Source organism: Pinus tabuliformis, chromosome 3_2 (genome assembly GCF_031772625.1).
Source record: "Pinus tabuliformis cultivar Carrire ecotype Pingquan chromosome 3_2, CPIR1, whole genome shotgun sequence".
Lineage (NCBI taxonomy): Eukaryota > Viridiplantae > Streptophyta > Pinopsida > Pinales > Pinaceae > Pinus > Pinus tabuliformis.
In genome coordinates this window covers 764,173,049-764,193,893 of record NC_142302.1, presented here as the reverse complement: position 1 = coordinate 764,193,893, position 20,845 = coordinate 764,173,049, and the positions used below count along the sequence as shown (strand labels likewise).

Below are 20,845 nucleotides of genomic sequence, written 5' to 3'. Positions count from 1 at the left end.
AAAACTATCTTCATCAAGGAGAAGTTTTATATTATCTACATCATCATCAAATTCCAGGAAGCAACAAGTGGAAGAAGCATCTTAACAAGTAAGTATATTCATGTCCACATCTGAATCTGTCAAAATGTATTTTTGCAAGGAAAGCAACAAATTGGTTGGGGATTCAAACTATCTTGCATGGAAGAAGAGGACGTATCTAAATCTCATTAAAAATTAGGTCATGGATCATGTATAAGGATATATTACCAAACCAACGAAAGAAGATCCTCAAGCACTTGCAAAATATATGAAAGGGGAAGTTAGGGCTCAAAGGATTCTCATAGAATCCATCAATGATCCCCTCATTCCATATGTATCAAAACTAGAAACTTCAATAGAAATTTATGACAAACTGGTAGAGTTTTATTTTGTAAGCACTACAGGAGAAGTCATCTCGTTATGGCAAGAACTATACAAGCTAAAGATGTCAAGAGAAGAAGGAATAGCCCCATACTTTATGAGGATATCTGAAATCAGGGATCAACTTCAAGATCTGGGAGAAGTCATGTCTGATAGAGAAATGACCACAGTAGTACTAAATGCACTACCGGAGGAGTGGGGTAACTTTACTTCAATTATTTATGGGAAGAAAGAAGCTACTCCATCCTAGGATATATGGTCACTATGCAAGATTGAAGAATCCAGGCTAAAGGAAAAATCTGATGTAGGATTAGTGAGCAAAATCAAGCAGATGCTACAATGACAAAAATAAAGGAAAAGTTTGGAAAGTTTGGTCCTCAGAAAAAGAAGAAGAACATGGCTAAGATTCAATGCTATGAATGTCAAGAATATGGGCATTACAAGGGAGGTTGTCCTAAGATCAAGAAGGCCAATAACAAAAGAGGAAGAGAAGAAGCCCATATCACTGAAGAAGTAGAGGAAGCTGAAAAGAAGAAGTCTAAGAAAGAGGAAGTAAAAGATCTCTATTATGATTGAGATAGTCTTCGTCACCTAGTTCTTTTCAAGTTTCTTTTCAGTTGCAAAGTATAACTATCATGATAGGGATCATTAGAAGAGCATGATAGGATGCATCATGGCATCATAAAGGCATTAGAAGCAAGAGCTCATGACATCATCATAGGGAAGCATGAATGATAGTTGAATTAGGTCTATGGAAGGATGTAGCTCTTGATAACCTCATTAAAAGCATAAGTGGCACTTATGGGAAAAAGGGAAAAAGTCATCCAGGACAAGGTTCATCGTACATCATTAAAAAAGAAACATTTGCTGGATGGGGATACTCGAGTGTTGAAGTTTCTAAGTTTACTTAGTTTAGAAACCCTCCATGCACTTTTTCTGATTTATTCCTACCTACTTGTTATTTTTCTTTAACAAGTTATTTACAAAGTATATATTGGAAATAAACACCAGTGCATGGTCAACATATTACAGATCAGCAACTAAAAGAAACAAGAACAAACACACCACATGACACCATTATTTTTGGACCAATGTCCCCGGAAAACCCAATGTGGGAAAACCGGTGTAGCTATCTGAGGGTTTTCTTATTAAGCAATATCATAGTACAATCTGGGTGCCGAAATTGGCCTACCCAACAGAGAATTTCCTTAGCAGCTATACCTCACAGGCTGAGAGAAATCTCCTGGCTAAAACCTCGGAAAACCCTTTCGGCAGCTCCTTAGCACAAAACTGCTTTGCAACCCAAGCATATTCCAAAACTGGAATGTGTCAACCCCTCTCTGTCTCACGCTGGCCCTGCGTCAGCCCCAAGAGGCCCTGCGTAAACTCTGGGAGCCTCTGCGTCAGCTGCGCTGGCCTCTCTGGTGCTCTATGCAGCACTTGGCTGCCTCTACGTGAGCCCTTGCTGGCTCTGCATCACCCTCCTTGGTTGATGCGTTGCTCTCCCAGCACAATCTCTGCCTTCTCTATTTCCCTTTACTCAATGTCCCTTAGCTGCTCTCCTGATCACTGATTCTATCTCTCTTAGCAAACCCCGCTCTAGAGAATAGAATCATTGATCATCTGGTGCGTTCTCCAAGTGACCCTCAAGCCTCCTCTTATACTTTTCTCGTTGACATATCAACGACCTAGATTAAGTCTCTAATAAACAGCTAAGATTAGATCTGGCTTGATCCATGTCTTTTGGACCATTCTAACACAGTTTCATATTAATTCACATTAATATTTTAATTTCCCTAAGTTTAGACTTAAGGACTCCATTAAAAATATTAATTATTTTAATATCTCCTGAACTGTTTAGAATCTGCCCAAACCCTTTCTGGGTATTGGAGATCTCATGTGCCCCAACCTCTCCACCAAATTTTGTGGCTAGAGCACATTCGATGCTACCCCAAATCAACATCGATATCCCCAAGATTCTTTAATGGAATCTTCATCGGAAGGTTCACCGATCAAGAGGGGAAGCAAGTGTTTCATTAGGAATTCCAACTTGTGTAATTGATGGGTTGATGGCATGATATCAAAATAGGTGAATCAGAACAAGGGATTGAAGTTCTTTCAATCAAGAAAGCTGCAAGGAAGTCTAAGATGACCTAAAGGAAAATGAGGTATGTATGCTTGTATTCGATATTTTAGAGTCATGTCATATGGTTGCACATAACATTGATGAATGCTCTACTTTGAGAGCATGATCAAAAGAAAGGGATATGCTCCTCTGAAAGGATGCCGGAAGGCATGAGTCACACATTGTCTAGATGAAATCAAAATAATATGTCCACATATGCAATATGAGGTGGTTGACAACAATTGGAAGAAATTTGATTGGAAGTTCATGGGAATGTGTGAAGTGAGAAGGAAAGAGATCGTGGAATATGCAACCATGTAGAAGGTAATCAACATCTAAGGACTAGAAGATTTGACGAGGATATCTCCATGAAAGATATGAAGACTCTGATGAAGTCTAAAAGATAAAAGAGACCCTTGACAGTATATATCTTTTGGAGATGTGTCAAATGCATATGCATGATGCTGATGCAAACTAAAAGGTGTCATGATGAAATACCATCACAAAGGTGATTTTGATTTAGTGTTCATTTCTTATTTGTGAACAAATATCTGGATGGGCTTATGCAGGGCTACTAAGGGAAGAGCTATGGATATCTTCCACCCCTGATGTCCATGTAGTATGATGAACGATCCTTAAGGAAACATGGCATGTAGAAGGTAGCATGCCATGAAGGAAGCCAAACAGGAATTGTTGGATCACTTTCCAATGAAAGGAATAATGACATCACTAACTCATGCATGAAAGTGATGGATGGTCTATTCCCTACGAAGAAGTCCCAAAATATGAAGACCCGTGAATAAAGAGGATAAGTTCATGACATCTTGAGGAGGATTATTCCAACAGTTGGTTGTCGCATTATCTCCACTTGAGGAGTTGTTGTAGGTCCATAATTAAGAGGGATCCTGGAAACAAGTTTCTTAATTGGTAGAAACTTGGAAGCAAATTCCTAAGCCAAGAGGGAGCTTAGGTACATTCCTCATTCCTCCATTGGAATAGGTATGTCCTCCCTAATTAATAGGGAGAGATAGACACATCATTCTTATCTTTACTCGGGAAGACAGAATGGAGGATTGGGTAAACATTTGGCATCCGATACTCTTTGAGGATGAGTTAGGGCATCCAAGATAAGAGCAGTTGTAGAGGACCAATATTATTTGAGGACTGGGAATTCAAGATAAGAATAGTCCTGGTGGAACACACTTTGAGAACCCGGGTGGAGTATGTTCCGAGAGAGACAATGAGGAGGGTGTCTATACATCATTAGTCCCACCAGCATTGTGCTATGATCTTGTGGAGAGATAAATCTGTTAGTCAAGGCCTTGCTATGTGACAATGCTGGTTGATATGATGCTAAATAGATGGGTTACCAATCTGACTCTTCTTATGAGAATTCTTCAGATTGAGAATGTCTAAGTACCTTGTATAGATTATGAATACCTCCCTAGTTAAGAGGGAGTGTTGAAAAGTGTAACTAGGTTCGGTCTTCATAATGACATGTGTAATTGTGATTTTATGTAATTGATGCAAAGAAGAAAAATAAAATTATTATTGTAATGCTTGTCTCATGGGTTTCATGAGCAAGGAATTTTATTTTTAGGTAAGGCTCCCATTGTGAGCCCTTAGGATTGGTCATAAAGTGAAATTGAGTCAATGTCATGTATGAAGGACCCTTCTTGGGCATGTTACAAATTTGTATGTCATTAAAAGAACAAAAAGGCCCTCCAAGACCAAGCTCAAACACCTCCATCAAGTCAGCTTCAAGATGGAGTAAAGGATCTACATCAAAGGACATGTCAACTCACATAGAAGTTCAATGTCGTATGTGAAGGACCCTTCTTGGGCATGTTACAAATTTGTGTGAGTCATTAAAAGAATAAAAAGGCCCTCCAAGACCAAGCACAAATGCCTCCATCAACTCGACTTCAAGATGGAGTAAAGGATCTACATCAAAGGACGTGTCAGCTCACATAGAACTCATGTTGGCTTATTTTCATGGGCAACCACTGTAAATAGGTAGCTCCGCCTCATTTCAGAAGGAAGAATTTTGGTCAAGCTCTGAAGTGACAAAATAAGTGTGAAGTTCGCAAGGAAATCAACCCCATAATCAATGAGAAGAAGCAAAGGAGATCGAGTTGTTTGGCATTGTCTTTGGGCTAATATCTTCACATGTGTGGCAAAAAACTAGGGTTTCTGCAGTAGTATATCAGTCCAAGAAAAAGGTCGCCAAAAGGGTTTCCTCATCAGCTCCACTACTAGCCGAATTCACCTAGAAGAGTCCTCAAGAATAGTGAAGGAAGGAAGGCATCTCCAAGTTCATTCTCACTCCTCACATGTGTGAAACTACAGAAGTATAGACTGTAGATCTGTGGAAGGACACTGAAATTTCAGAAGTGCAGATAGTTTGACTTGCATTGAACAAAGGAGGAGGAAAGAGCAATAAGTTTTATTCAAGAAGGATCTCATCAAGGAAGGTTTGTGAATTGGTCTTGGAGAGGAAATAGGCCAAGGGTCTTAGTCTTGGTCTTGGTCTTGGTATTCATCAATTGAATTCTGTATAAGAAGAAGAATTCGTTTGGGTTTTCCTCCCAAGTGGGAGAGGTTTTTGCCGTGGCTGATAGCCTACATTTTGTGTCTCTTGTCTCTTTATTGTTTATGCTTTGGTAGTTGTTTGATGAAGAATAACACTATAATAATGTAACTAAAGAAAGATCCTAATCTGTTGAAGTAAAAATAATTCACAAGTAGTTATCTTTAATAGAGAAATCACCTTATCTTGATGCCCTAGATTTCTCAACCTGTTCTAGGTAAGATGGGAAGTAATTGACTATAGAACCTATAAACCCAATTCTAGGCTGATTGATCAAAACCATAGAACAAAAAGGGATGTTTCGTTGTCTCTTTTCATGCATAGATCAGGCACTTGGCTCGAGTTACTCCCAAGTACTGTAGTCTATGGCCCAGTGTTTTAAAAATTAGTCTGACTAGGAGTGGAATTGGCTGGTTTGACTGGTTCACTTGGGGACCTAGATCATTGTGTGAATCAAATTGACCTATTCAAAATTCGGTTTGAATGATACAATCTTATTATGCCTTTCCAAAAAAATTTAAAAAATAGTGCCCCACTTCTCCCAAATCCCAAGTTATGCTATATAATAATACCCCATGTATATTCATAAATGGTACCTAATGGTTTTGATATATATATATATATATATATATATATATATATATATATATATATATATATATATATATATATATATATATAGATATATATATAGATATAGATATAGATATAGATATAGATATAGATATATATATATATATATATATATATATAGATAGATATAGATATAGATATAGATATATATATATATATATATATATATATATATATATATATATATATATATATATATATATATATATATAGATATGTGTGTGTGTGTGTGTGTGTGTGTGTGTGTGTGTGTGTGTGTTTGTTCATATTTTATGTATTTTTTTGTACACTAGTTTAGAAACTTATTCGTTGGCTAGTTCTCGTTTTGGTTTGCTCATCCCTTGACCGTCATGTGTGCGTGTATTTGTATTTTGGGTATTTCTTAATAAAATAGTTTAGAAACCGATTCATTGGTTGGTTTGGTCAACCCTCAACTAATTTTGATTTTGGTATAGTTTGACCCTTGGTCAATGTTGGTTCTAGGTTTTAGAACATTACTATCTCCTAGGGCCAAACCTCCTAGGGTGAGAGACCATGCAAAGATACCCTTTTTCATCTCAATGAAAGGTTTGTAAATTGTTTACAGTTGAAACAACCAATTTTTTCGCTTGGAATTGAGTCTCCATAGCTTATTGAGCCTCACGTCAAGGATGGGCTTAGGCTAGAGGCATCTATAACCATAATAGGCATATATTCCTTAAATGTTTTACAATGGTTCTAGCGCTAATCACACCTTTAGGAAACAAATGCTTAAAGCACCATTTTTGATGAGGAGATTATTAGGAACAAGTCTCTCTTAGCTCTCCTCAAAATCAATCTACCATATATGTTGAGTTTGAATTCCTCCTTCAAAGCTAGCCATGACCTCCAATCTCTAGCCTTTGGGTCAAACACATCTTTTTTTTGAATGCCTTACTTGTACAAGTGCTTGGCAATAAATTATGCCATTTCTTCCATAGGTTTACCATTATAATGCAACATAGTAGACCACCAAATCATGTGATAATACTATTGTAATGCAACTTTTTGGGCCACTAGATCGTTTGATAATTGAAATACATGCCTAATTTGAGGGGCCCCTCTTCAAATTTGAATTTTGGTTTAACAACCTTCCATGTGTTCCAAGCACACTTGGACACAAAGTTGCCTTTGATTTCCACATGAGTAGGAGTGCTGAAAAGAGTTTTCAAATTAAGATTTCTTGAAGAAATTTTCCCTAGGGGATCTCTCACTACTATGTAGTTCCTACCTTCCAAGTTTCATTACCATCAACTATAATAATACTGATTTTTTTGCACATAGGGCTAGAGCTTAGGTATGTGTGTTTACTATCCCCAATTCTCCCAATCCCTAGAAAGACCATCGATTCCAATTTATTTTGTGAAATTTTGTCTTCATCAAAGTTAGCCGAATAGAAATTGATGAGGAATTTAGCTTTTCTCTAGTTAGCACTTAGAGAGGGGACCTATCAAAAGGAATGATAAACATGAGTGGCATCCATTACTTTGTTGTAGATTGGAATTTGGTAGGCAAAGATATTGCCTTTTGATCCAATTCCCTATCTTCTTCTCCATTTTTTGAACCACTTTATCTTGTAGCTTTTTGGGAGAGGCTTGAAGGGTAAAGAGGATCTCTATAATTTTGAAAGCTAGGCCATGTTGTATCTACAAGACCACCCTAGAGTCAAAATCCATTCATGGATATGATTATGGCTTTGTAGGAAGCATTGTGTTTTTTCCTTTTGGATTTTGGAACTTGAGGCTTCACAATAATTCATAGGAAATCCATCATGTTGCCCATCAAGCATTTGCTTTCAAAATGGTCAAGAAAGAATTATCAATAAAATGGCCATTAACCATTTGTTCAAGTTGGTCTAATGTTCCCTATTGATTAAGTGCCCAGGGTAGGACAGAGTAGCTTATCCAACCCCATAAGCTATAGTCAATGATAAGGGGGAAGCCATTATCCAATGTTTTGGGGCAACATTGGGTAAATTTGGGGTAGCCGAGGCAAAACTCGAGAAGGAAGTCAAAATTGGGGCTAAACTTGTAACCTAAGTCACAGGACACGTCCCTCAGGGTCTCGTGTCATGTATTTCATGTGCCCTAAATCGTGTCAAAGACGTTTTCCTTCATGTCCTCCCATCGAGACACGTGTTTTGGACGTGGCGAAAACATGCCCTGACATTTTTGGCTTTTAGGACACCTGTCACATGAAAAGTGACATTTAAAACCTGCAACATGGTTTTTTTTTGTCATTGTTCATCGTCAAATTCCAGTTTGATCACTGTCGAAATCAAATTTGTTGCATAGTGTGAGGAATTCCATCAAATTCGAGCGCAATGCTCACAATTCACAACTTCACATCGACCTGGACCTAGAGATGCAAGAGATGAGTGTTCACATGCTTTGTTGAGAGTTTGGAGCACTTAAATTTCCTGTAACTTGTGTTATAGCCTATGGAACTTAACTTTATTATACACCAGTGACCATGTATAGATCGTTTATTGAAATAAAAAGCCCAACTCCCCATCATGTGCTCACTACTCACTACAACTTTGAGGTCTAAAGGGAGGGAAAACTCGATTAATGCTCTGGTCAACAGTGAAGTTTGAACACACATAAATTTATAATTTATAAACTACCTTATGTGAATTTTGAACATGATCGAACCTATTTGAAGTTAATAACAAAAGTTATAACATGAACAATGAACATTGAACTGTGAACATCACTTATGTAGTAAATTAATAGACAAACTAGTAAATTACTAAATAGTAAATAGTGTATACTAAATACTAAATAGATATCATCATGATTCATATCTATATGGATTAGGCACTATATTTCAATATTATATATATATATATATATATATATATATATATATATATAATGTGTCCCTCGTCTCCTATTTTCGGGGTCCCTGTGTCTCATGTCAAATACTCATATTTACGTGTCCTCCATGTCTCGTGTCCTCTTGTCATGTGACTTAGCTTGTAACCCCCCACAAAAATAAAGAGAAGAGCCCCAATAAGGAATCTATAAATAAGAGAGATGAAATCATTTGATCATCATTGACTGGTTAGATATTTTTGTTTTGTGAGTTGAGGCTCTTCGGGTTTTAAGACCCCCACTTATCTTAATTAGTTTTGGTGGTGGTGATCCTACCCTAACTAATCTTTGTATTTCTCTTAAACTGTTTGACGTAATTCTCTAAGGTAGTTTCTTCATTTGGTTTTTGGCAAAGGAGAATTCAGTGGGTTATCCATTGCAATATAACACCTTGAGACATATCTCATCTGATTGGGACGAGAAAGAACATTCCATGGAGGCTGTCTGAGGCCTATATATTGTCTGCAATGATCCAAGGGTTTTGGAAGGGTACTTTTCTGTGGCTTGGATAGGGTTTTCCGAGAATGATTGCGACTGTGTTGAAGTAAGGAGTCTACCATAGGAGGAGCAAGGGTTTTGGAAGGGTACTTTTATGTGGCTTGGATAGGGTTGTCCGAGAATGATTGTGACTATGTTGAAGTAAGGAGTCTACCATAGGAGGAGCTGGACTGTCCCTCCCCAAAATAGACCGAAACTCAGACTTTTAGGTCTGTGACCAACTTCATGTTAGAAAATGTAAAGTGGCAACGATTAATAGTGATTTTCCTTAACCTTAATACTTGCGAGTGAGTCATATGAGAAGGCCAAAGCCTCATCTACGATTGAATGCCATTTTTTATGTATCTCTGAGGCCGAATTTATGCAAGGTTATCTTGGACAGATCCTTTGGCATCCTTCCTGCAACCATCTAAATTTTCCATTAAGTTTCCAAGGAAATTTGAGTTGTCTCTGAGGCTATTTCTGGACAAAGAGAAATTTTTAAGCTAAGCAGATTCTTTCTAAGACAGAGTGAAGCTTTCAATACTGAGCCTAATAATCCAGTTCATATCGAAGTCCCATGTGATCAAACCCTTGCACAACCTTCTTGTGGTAAAGAGAAACTAAATTGAAATATGGCAGAGCATCTCTCGGTTAACGTCAGCTTCCCATTAATCTTTTGTGGTCAAAGTGTGGATGAAGCCTCTCTGAGGTCATCGAACTGAGCATGAACAACAATCTGAGAATTTGCTGAGCATAAATGAATATTAGAAACAGTTTCAAGTTTTTCGGGGTTAACGCCGCAGATGCGGGACTGACTTTTGAAGGAGTACTGAAGTAGATAAGGGTTTGATTACATTCCTGAGCTTATTTGGACTCTCAAACTCTCGTACAACCCTATAATAAAGGTTCAGATCTATGTCTAGCTAGGGATTTTAGCTTAATCTGATAAGATATAGGGTACATTTGAATTATTAAATATCATTCGGTTGAAATAATAATTGAATTGGGATAGATTCCAATTGGGCTGGATCGTTGAAATTGGGTTGTATCAAGTTGTTTAATGGTTGAATGATTTAGTTGCAGTTTGTATCAAATGGTTTATTGAATAACATTGCTTAGTGGAAATTTTATCTGCATGTCTACAATACTACTAACAAGAAAGAATGATCAAAACCCTAGCTACTTAAGAAGCCCTAGATCACTACAGAATGACATTCATTAGAGTCACATATTTGTTTTAGTTCCATTAAGTGTTGCACTCTTGAACTTAAGAAGTGTTATCATAATCTAGGGGGGCAACTAATATATAATAGGGCTCGAGAGTCTTTGAAGCAAACTAGTGAGAAATTCAACGGATGTGGCATTAAGGATGCTAGCGCTTGCATCAGTCTCATAGCGAACTCTAAAAGCATTGAAATTAGACACTAAGATACATAGACAAGTGGTTTGATAGATATTGAAAATTCACCAATTAGTTATTTACTGAAGAACCAGTGAGAACAAAAGTAGTTCCAGATCCAGATGCCAAGGATGTCTTGGAAAATTTTGAATATATCAGCCCTAGCTCTGATGGAGCGGCCAATTTGGAACGAATTCTGATCTTGGTCAATCAGATGAAAGCGTGAGATCAAGTGAAGGTCATTGGTTGGAACCCAAGCCCTGTGAGAGGAGACTTGTGTTGAATTTCCATGGCACACAAGAATCTGGTTTCGGTCATAAAATCTCAAACACAAACACACTTAAATGCCACAACAATACTACTTTCCATAGTGGAAAACAATAACAATGAATCAACTCATACTCAAGGCACAATTTTTCAACCCAACTTTGTTATATTAGCAATATTTAATACAACAGTTTCGGGCTCTTGTACCAGGGATAATGGCACTTGATACAAGATAACTATGGCTAGGTATCAACAACAACTATGATAACCGCTCTTCCCTGAACAAAGTACAACTGACCTACTTGTTGATGTAGCGCGCTCCTCAGCTCCTTTCATTCATTTACCCTAAACACTTTTGGCGATCCTTTGCTTTCCCTTTTTGCAACTCCTCAATCTGCCTCTATCAGTCAAGTTAACTCCTTTAGGTCACTGAACATAGGCCCAAACAACTCTGCCCTTTAGCTGCTCCTTTGCCCTTCAAGGTCTACAACACTTAGGGTCTTCTATTATGTTGCCCACTTTTGTCACACTGTTGCTCATTGTTGACAGATCTTAAGGCATTGGAGGCTTCCCACTTTCCACTAAAAATTTCCTTCTCAACACAATGAACTAGGGCTGGTTCACTAGCCCTCTTGGCTACCCTTTTAGTCCTTCAAAGTTAAGCACCTTAGGCTCCAATATTTATGCCCTCCTTATAGACTTGTACTCCTTCACAAATGTTGTACTTTAGGGCATAATATGACAACTAATAACAATCCTCCAATCTATTCTTAAGTTGCCACCAAATCTATCCCAATCTGGACCATCACATAACAAACATCAATCTTGGAAGGACACAACATACCTCTGTTTGGATGATGATTTCTGCCCTTGAAATCTATTGGCTTGTGCACTGTACTCTGAGTTTTTTTTTCTGGCTCTAGTTAGGGCTTCAGCTAGTCCACGTTAGTGCTAATACTCTGCCCCAAAACCCCCTATACAACTGCGCAATTCCTCCACTTCAAGGCTCCTACACATGTGTTGTTGTTCTATGTGATTACGACCAAGTTTTAGCCACTTTCTATGCCTCTCAACCCTCCCAAAAAGGTGATTTGTCCACCTGCAATAACATAGAGCAACCTGTGGCTTGAATAGAGAAAGAACACAATAAACATGCACAACAAACCTGCCTAGATTTTTCCTCAAACACTTCGGCCTACCCTCTTCCCATCTTGGCCTCCCAAACATAGAAAAGATACTTCAGATTTTGTCCTTTCTTCTCTTGGCAAGACTCCTCTAGGTTGTGGCTCCCTTATCTGTCCTTCACCTTATGATATTTGCAATTGTGATGTGCCAAATGAAGTCTCACTTTTCTTTATTTATATGTTTCTAAAGGATGCAATGACTAGCCCTTTCTAGGGAATTTCTACAAGCCAACCGACTTGTATTCTTGTCACAAGCCCACTGCACATAAATAAAAAATTATTTTCGCTCACTTGAGAATGCCACCCTTGGTTGCCTTAGTAGCCCCTTACTCCATTAAGGGTGCCACACATGTTACAAGGGTCCAATCATTAAAATAAATCCTAGTTTTGTGCCCACAAAATTTTGGTGCAAAACCCACTGCTTGGGTACTTTGCCCACAAATAGTTTTTGTGGTGCCAACTCACACTATTGAAATATGTAACTAGGTTTGGTCTTCATAATGGCACATGTAATCATGATTTTATGTAGTCGATGTAATGAGAAAAACAAATTTATTATTGTTGTTCTTGAGGCATGAGTTTCATGTTCAAGGAAATTTATTTTTAGGTCAAGCTCCCATTGTGAGCTTCTAGGGCTTGTCATTGAGTCTACAAGTCATTAAGTTATTGTCATGTATGAATGACCTATTTGGGACATGTTACATATTGTAAAAGGAATTTTTAGTCAAATAGAGTCAAATGACCCTCCAAGACCAAGCCAAGATGTAAGCTTCAAGTTGATCTTCAAAAGAGCTAGACATGTCAGCCTACTTAGAAGGACATGTTGGCCTATTATGGGACCACAAGAAGACTATAAAAAGGAGGACTCCGCCTCACTCAAGGAGATATTCATTCCAAGCAATAACAAGTTTGATCAAAGGAAGAAAAGGTGACCTAAAAGCCAGCGAAGGAAGAGAAAAACTCTAGAAGAAGAATTCGAAAATTTGAAGTTTGTTTTGGGCTGAAGCTACTCACACGTGCAAAGAAGATAGGGTACCATTTGTTGCAGCAGAAGCCAAATTATTGCAGTCATCCAAGGAGGCCTAAAACAAGTGATAAGGCAACTCATATTGCAAGCTGAATTGCAAAAGAAGGAGCCTCTATCCAAGCGAAGAAGAGAAAAAGGTAAAACCTCCATCTTTCTCCCACACGTGCAGAAACTAGGGTTTCTGTAGTGATCGAAAATTGCAGTTAGAAGTTGCAGGGGTCGAAAAAGAGGTCGAAGAAGTAGCTGCTACTACTGGAAGGAATATTGACTAAAAGTTGACTTTGTGAAAGAGAATCTCATCAAGGAGAGGCATAAACTTGGTCTTGGAGGGGTCTTGGTTAAGGGTCTAGGTCTTGGAATTTGTAAATTGAAGGTCTATAAGAAGATAAGAATTCTTGTGGGTTTTCCTCTCAATTGGAGAGGTTTGGCCCTGGCTGATTGCCTATATCTTGTGTCCTTTGTCTTATTGTTCTTTATGGTTTGGTAGTTGTTTCATGAAGAAAACACTAACAATAAATAAATGAAAGAAGAAACTAAATAAGTGAAGTAAAAATATACCACAAAAAATTATCAAAGCAAGAGAAATCATCCTATGTTGCTACCCCTAGATTTCTCAACACACACAAGCCCAATGCCCAGGGATGTGGAGTACCCCCCAAGCTACAAAAATCAACAACTCGAAGAAATTTTTGGCCTGCCTCTAAATGATAGAAAATATTGTGAATCACCAAATACAGTTCTTACATCCTTGGCTCCAAGCAAATCCTTAGATGAAAACATAAACAATGAAAATATTTTTGCAACAGACTCCTCTAAAGGTTGCAATACTCTTAGGGAGATTGGATTAGAAGACAAGAAAAATCCATCCAACCTATCCATACAGTCCAAGAGCGATGTTGCTACTTCATTAACCATTTATTCCTCCATTGCTGAAAGGTATGGAAATCTAGGAGGTGAGGAAAGGATTGAAATGAATAATGAAATTACGGGGGAGATCGCTTATAGGTTTCTAGGTGAAGATGCACTTGAGGTTGCTATACAGGTTGGCAAAGGAAGTGGAACAAGAGTAGGAAAGCGATGGAAAATCTCAAATCATTAGAATATTGTGTCATCCACATATCATCTGGAATCCAAAGTTGCAAATGAACACACGCCAAAACCCAGAGAGTGGAAGGAGTATGATGAAAACAATAACAACGGTGACTGTGATGCTACAGAGATACTAGATGCACAAATACGAAGTATTTTAGAGAATATTATACTTATCTATCTTCTTGAACGAGAAGTGGTTTGGGATACCTCTACTAATGGGGAAGATATGCTATCTGTGGATGAACAATAGAGGCTTGACATGGCTCTCTTATTTTTTCATAACCCAAGTTTGGAATTCTTGATGAGTGCACCAATGCTACAAGTATTGATGTTGAAGAACAACTGTACACATTTGAAGGTTATCATCAAGAGGATGCATAAGAGTTCCTAGTTGTATTATTGGATGGGCTTCATGAAGACCTAAATCGCGTGAAAAACAAGCTTTACACAATAACCAATGATGATAATAAATGCTCAAATAAAACATTAGCATACAAGCTTTACGCAATAACTAATGATGATAATAAATGCTCAAATAAAACATTAGCATATATATATATATATATATATATAGATATATATATATATATATATATATATATATATATATATATATATATATATATATATATATATATATATCATGTACACCATACAACACGAGAAGAAGATTCCATCATTCAAGAGTTGTTTGGAGGACAAATTTTGCAGCACCCGAACTTGCAATTATTCGAGGACAAGCAATGTCGGGAAGGGGGGACTGTAATGTTCCCTATTGATTAATTTCCCTAGGTAGGATGAATTATCCCACCCAATCTCGTAGGTTATAGTCAATGATAAAGGGGGAAACCCATTATCCAATGTTTTGGGGCAACATTGGTAAATTTGGGGTAGCTGCGGTGGAGCCTAATTTTCTCCCTGATTTAGAGGTCTTGTTTCGGTCATGTTTTGATCTTATTATTTAATGGGGGGGACTTTCCCTCCCCACTACTCTTGCAGGGGGGTTGACATCAATCTTTTGATCTCGCCCCGACGGGGGTTCGAGGGCAATACCCCCGAAAAGATTTTTTTGAGAAAATTGCCTTGTAAAATATTGTAATTTTGTAGTTAGTGTGGATTGTTCATTAGGTGGAATATCTAATAGTAGAAGTTATGATAATTTAGTGTTTTTTCCCTAGAAGGCAACCCTTGGTTTATATGAGGGAATTGTATTGTGATCGGGTATTATTCTGTATTTATTCCTATCTTTTGCTAGCACTTGATCACAATTTTTGACTCATACAATCTTATTTTCATCACATGGTGTAATCTTGTCGAGATGCTTTCTTACACAAGTATATGAACTAGTGTAGGTTGTTTTATAATGGGAGCATGTAAAATTTGTTGTTCCAACCCTTTTCCTTCTCACTAGCATTGAACAATAGAGCGATTTTTTTTTGTGAAGAAAAAAAAAAGAAATCTACTAGGGAGCAATTTTTTTTAGTGGGAGCGCGCTCTTGAAAATCGCTCCCAAATGAGAGCTATTTCGGAGTGCACTCCCCGGGTTGCTCCCTAAGCACTTCTATTCCGAGCATGCATCTAGAGCGGGGTAGGGTGGGGGGAAGGAGGGGCGCTCCCTTGCACCCTAGTGTTGCACTCTTGAATTTAAGAAGAGTTATCACCATCTAAAGGGCCAACCAATAAATAATAGGACTTGAGAGTCTTTGAAGTAGATTGGTGAGAAATTCAATGGATGTGACATTGAGGATGTTAACATTGGCATCAATTTGTTGATTTTCAATCAAGACTAGTACAATTTTTCAAACTGATAACTACTTCCAATGATATAATTAGACTTCTTTATAGCATTCCAATCATCAAGAATTTATACATGAAAAATTTCGACCATTAACAATAGAGATCATAGTAAACAATAAGACAAGAGCACCAGAAATTAGGCCAGTGGCCATTGAAAAACCCAACAATTCTTTCCTTATGAGAGAGAATTCAGTTCATCAAAAGTACATCAAAATATTCCAATCCAAACATCAATTTCTGATGTTAATATTTCCCAAGACAAAAGTAGTCAAAGGAGAGAGAAATAATCAACACTGGCCCACAGTTAGTATTTGCAATATAGGGAAGAATTTCGGCGTCTTCCTTAGACTTGGAACTTGCATAATCCATAGAAAAATCAATGTCTCAATCCTTCGCTTTAGTACATAGATACTTGCCACAAAACTTTGCTTTAATACAAAGATAGGCACCACAAAATCTTCACATGAACCATAAGGATACTTCCCATAGAACTTCATATGAACCACAAAGATACTTGTCACAAAACTTTGCATGAACCACATAGATACTTGCCACATAACTCACATATGATGATGCCATAGAACTCGAACGAGCTATGTCACAAAACTTGCATCTTTCCACAAAGAAATGTTGCCTCAGAGCTCGCATAGAACAAAGGTACTTGAGATCCAAAAATCTACCTTGGAGGTGAGCTAATAGGCTCAATCTATAGTGATTTGTCTATGCGAAGAGGTGTATCCCTTGGGGCAGGTTGACTTGGAAAAATTGAAAATACTTAATTTTTCCTTTGATTTAGTCAAAGAAAATACCGACCAAAGCTACCAATTTTTCAACACAGTCTCCTAGTAAACTCTAAAAGCATTGAAATTGGACACTAGGATACGAAGACAAGTTGTGGGATTTTGAAAATTTGCCAATAAGTAATATTACTAAAAAAATAGAGAGAATGGAAGTAGTTCCAGATCTAGATGCTAAGGATGCCCTGAAAAATTCTGAATATATCAGACCTAACTCTAATGGAGTAACCGATTTGGAAATGATTGTAACACCAAATCCTTATCTTGGTAAATGAGATGAAAGCATGAGATCATGTGAAGGACACTATTTGTAACCCAAGCTCTATGAGAGGAACTTGGAGAAAGTTCTAGCCTACCTCTAAATGATAGAAAATCTAGTGAATTGCCGAATATAGTGCTTACATTATCGGCTCCAAGCAAATCCTTAGATGAAAACAAAAACAATGAAAACAATGGTGCACCAAAATCCTCTAAAGATTGCAGTACTCTTAAGGAGTTAGATTGGAAGACTAGAAAAATCCATCCAACCTATCCATATAGTCCAAGAGAGATCTTTCTACTTTAGTAATCATTTCTTCCTTCATTGCTGAAAGTTTTGGAAATCTAGGAGGCAAGGAAAGGACTGAAATGAATAATGACATTGCAAGGGATCCTGCATATAGGTTTCCAAGTGAAGAAGCACTTGAGGTTATTATACAGGTGGCAAAGGAAGTGGAAGAAGAGATGAAAAGCGATGGGAAAATCTCAAATCATAAGAAGATTGTGTCATCCACAGATCATCCCAAACCCAAAGTTGTAGATGAACACATGCCAAAATCTAGAGAGTGGAAAGAGTATGATGAAAAGAATGATGATGGTGACTATGATGTTGCATAGATACTGGATGCACGTTTAAGAAATATTTTAGAGAATATTAGACTCATCTATCTTCTTGAACAAGAAGGGGGTCTAGATACCTCTACTAATGGGGAATATATTCTATCTTTGGGTGAATAATAGAAGCTTGGCATGTATCGCATATTTTTTGATAATACTACGTTTGGGATTCTTGATGAGTGCACCAATGCTACAAGTTTTGATGTTGAAGAACAACTGTACAAGTTTGCAGGTTATCCTCAAGATGATGCGCAAGAGTTCCTAGTTGTATTATTAGACAGGCTTCATGAAGATCTAAATCGTGAAAAAAAAGCTTTACATAGTGATTGATTATTACAATGAATGCTCAAATAAAACATTAGCAGATATATATCATGCACACCATACACCACCGGAATATTCCATCATTCAAGAGTTGTTTGGAGGACAAATTTTGCAGCAGCCGAGCTTGCAATTGCTTGAGGACAAGCAATGTTGGGCAAGGGGGATTGTAATGTTCCCTATTGATTAATTGCCCAAGGTGGGATGAAGTAGCCTATCCAACCCTGTAGGCTATAGTGAATGATAAATTGGAAACCCATTATCCAATGTTTTTTGCCAACATTGGTAAATTTGGGGTAGTTGGGGAAAAACTTGTAACCCCTCACTAAAATAAGGAAATAAGGAATCTATAAATAAGAGAGATGAAATAATTTGATCATCAATTATTGGTTGGATATCTTTGTTTTGTGAGTCAAGGCTCTGAGTGTTTCAAGACCACTTCTTCTCTTGATTAGTTTTGGTGGTGATGATCCCACCCTAGCTAATCTTTTTGTTTCTCTTAAATTGTTTGATGTGATTCTCTTAGGCAGTTTCTTCATTTGGTTTTTGGTAAAGGAGTGTTCGGCTGGTTTTTGATTGCAACATAATACCTTGAGATGTTTCTTATCTGATTGGGGCAAACAAGAACATTTGATGGAGGTTTTCTGAGGCATATATCTTGTTTTTGGCTTTCCAAGGGTTTTGGAAAGGTGCTTTTCTGTGGACCAGATAGGGTAGTTTGGGAATGATTGCATGTTGAAGTAAGGAGTCTACCACAGGAGGAGTCGAGTCTATCCCTCCCAAAAACAGACCAAAACTCAAATTTAGGTTTGCAGCCAACTCTGAAGGGGAATTGTCTGAGGCAACAAGTTATTCATCTTAACTGCGAGAACCATTAAATCCAAGCAGAGATTACTCTAGGATAGTGGTCCCTCTTCCACTTATTAGTTAGCCTACTAGGTGGCATCGAGAGCAATGTGGAACAACGAGGACCCTCTCTAGGGTTTAGTTACAGTATTTGCACGAGGGTTTGGAGTTGTATAGAATATCCCTGAGGCCCCTTCAGGCCTACAAATCATTCTCCAAAGGTACCAAATCCCTTCAACTTATCATGGTCCTTCCAAGTAGACAACAAGGATTGTCTCAAGTAGCTGGAGGAGCGGCTCACACCCCGTGGATTAAGAGGCTAATATGGGTAATAAGTTGAGTCTGTGGTAGCCAGGGATAATTCACATCCAAGAGGTAGTAAGATGACTGATTTTTGAAGCCGGTTATAAGGTCAGGATAGATTAGTAGGCTAGCAGGATAGCTAGTAATTTAACAATTATATATGCATGTGAATTAGTGAAGGATTGTGCTTAAAATCCATATGCATGGAGATATAGTTTCATGCTCATGAATTGTGGATGGTTAAAATGAAAACTTTGGTATACTAGTGCTCCTAAGTGTCCAATACTATAATTGCATTGAGGAGTAACTTGTGAGAATTATAAACTAGTGTATTCTATTGATGTGTATTCTATTGATGTTGTTTATATGTTCATTATTGCATCTTTATTGTCATTGGGAAAGTTGTAAAGAGTGTTGTAATTTGGTTCGATATTCTTTTATGTTCTTAAAACCCTAAGGGCAAAAATTCCTTAAGAACACTATAGCGGGGCTTTGGGTGTTGAATGTTGTTGATTAATGCATGGGCCATTATGTTCTTCGGGAGGTAGCCTAAAACTTTAACAACTATTACATGCAAAGTTCAAGTGAGAAGGAAAGCTTGCCTAATTAATTGAAAGAGTCCACCCTATTAGGACTTGGCTTGATTAATGGGAAAATAAGTTATTGCCTTCAAGAAAAGGGTTTCTATCGCATTATTGGAGAGTTGGCTGAAACCCAAGGTCTTGATCATTTCCATGATGAAGGAACACAAAACTCTTATTATAGGCTGGCCTTTTAAGGATGAATCTTGAAAAATAAAGCATCAAGGCCTAGGTACCTAATGCACTTCATTGCCTTGTAGAAAAGATTAATAGTATGTAAGATAAATTGATCACAAATGGTTTTCTTTGGCTTTATGATGGCATGTGGGATGTGTTTGAATTTCGTGGCCAGAGCTTTGGTCAAGATCTCCTAAGACACAATGAGTATGGTTATATGCCTCCAACTTGTGATTTGTTCCTTACTTGGGAATAAATTTAATCAATCCTTTATTGATATGCTATACCAAAGAACACATTTCTAAGGGTTCTTTATAACCTTGAAGAAGGCTAGGGTTTTCAAATTTCCAAATGGCCTTACAAAATTTCCATGGGGATGCCCTTTTCCATCTCCATTGGGGCAACTACCAACTCATCTAATTCCATCTCTTGGTCACAAAGTTGTTCATGCTCTGGTTTTAACCAATGCAATACAAAATTCGGGCACATTTGCATGTCCATCTAATGCTCCCTTTTTAATCCTTTAGATTGAGCATGGTCCTATAGTGGCTGACAATTTTTTTTCACTATCTTTAAATTTAGTGATGCAATTGCTTTCTTATTTGATGGTAACCATCTTTTTAGAAACCCACTGATGTGGAAAAGGCTTTGTTTGGATTGCATATGAATTTAATTTAGTGCAATTAGATGCTTTGGTGAGCTCCTTTTACATACATAATTTCATCCACTTAAGAAAGTGTTTGAGTTTGGTGGCTCGAGCATGAAATTACTTAGCGTAGTGATTGGATTGCAACCAAGGTTGCTTGGGAGAAAGAAGCGACATTTTCAAAAGCTCCCGGGTCAGGAGCGAATTATATATATATATATATATATATATATATATATGTATGTATGTATGTATGTATGTATGTATGTATGTATGTATGTATGTATGTATGTATGTATGTATTTTTATATTTATATTTATATTTATATTTATATATTTTGATGCATATATGTCCAAAAAAAGCATGTAGAATGATGGATCAGATAAAAAAAGCATAAAACATGGATTAAA

At 37.4% G+C, this 20,845-nt stretch overlaps 1 pseudogene; it reads left to right on the top strand.

The window, feature by feature from the left end:
* The window catches only part of LOC149182873 (serine/threonine-protein kinase STY13-like), a 36,118-nt pseudogene extending 18,558 nt beyond the window's left edge, over positions 1-17,560 (top strand).
* Positions 17,561-20,845: the final 3,285 nt, after the last annotated feature.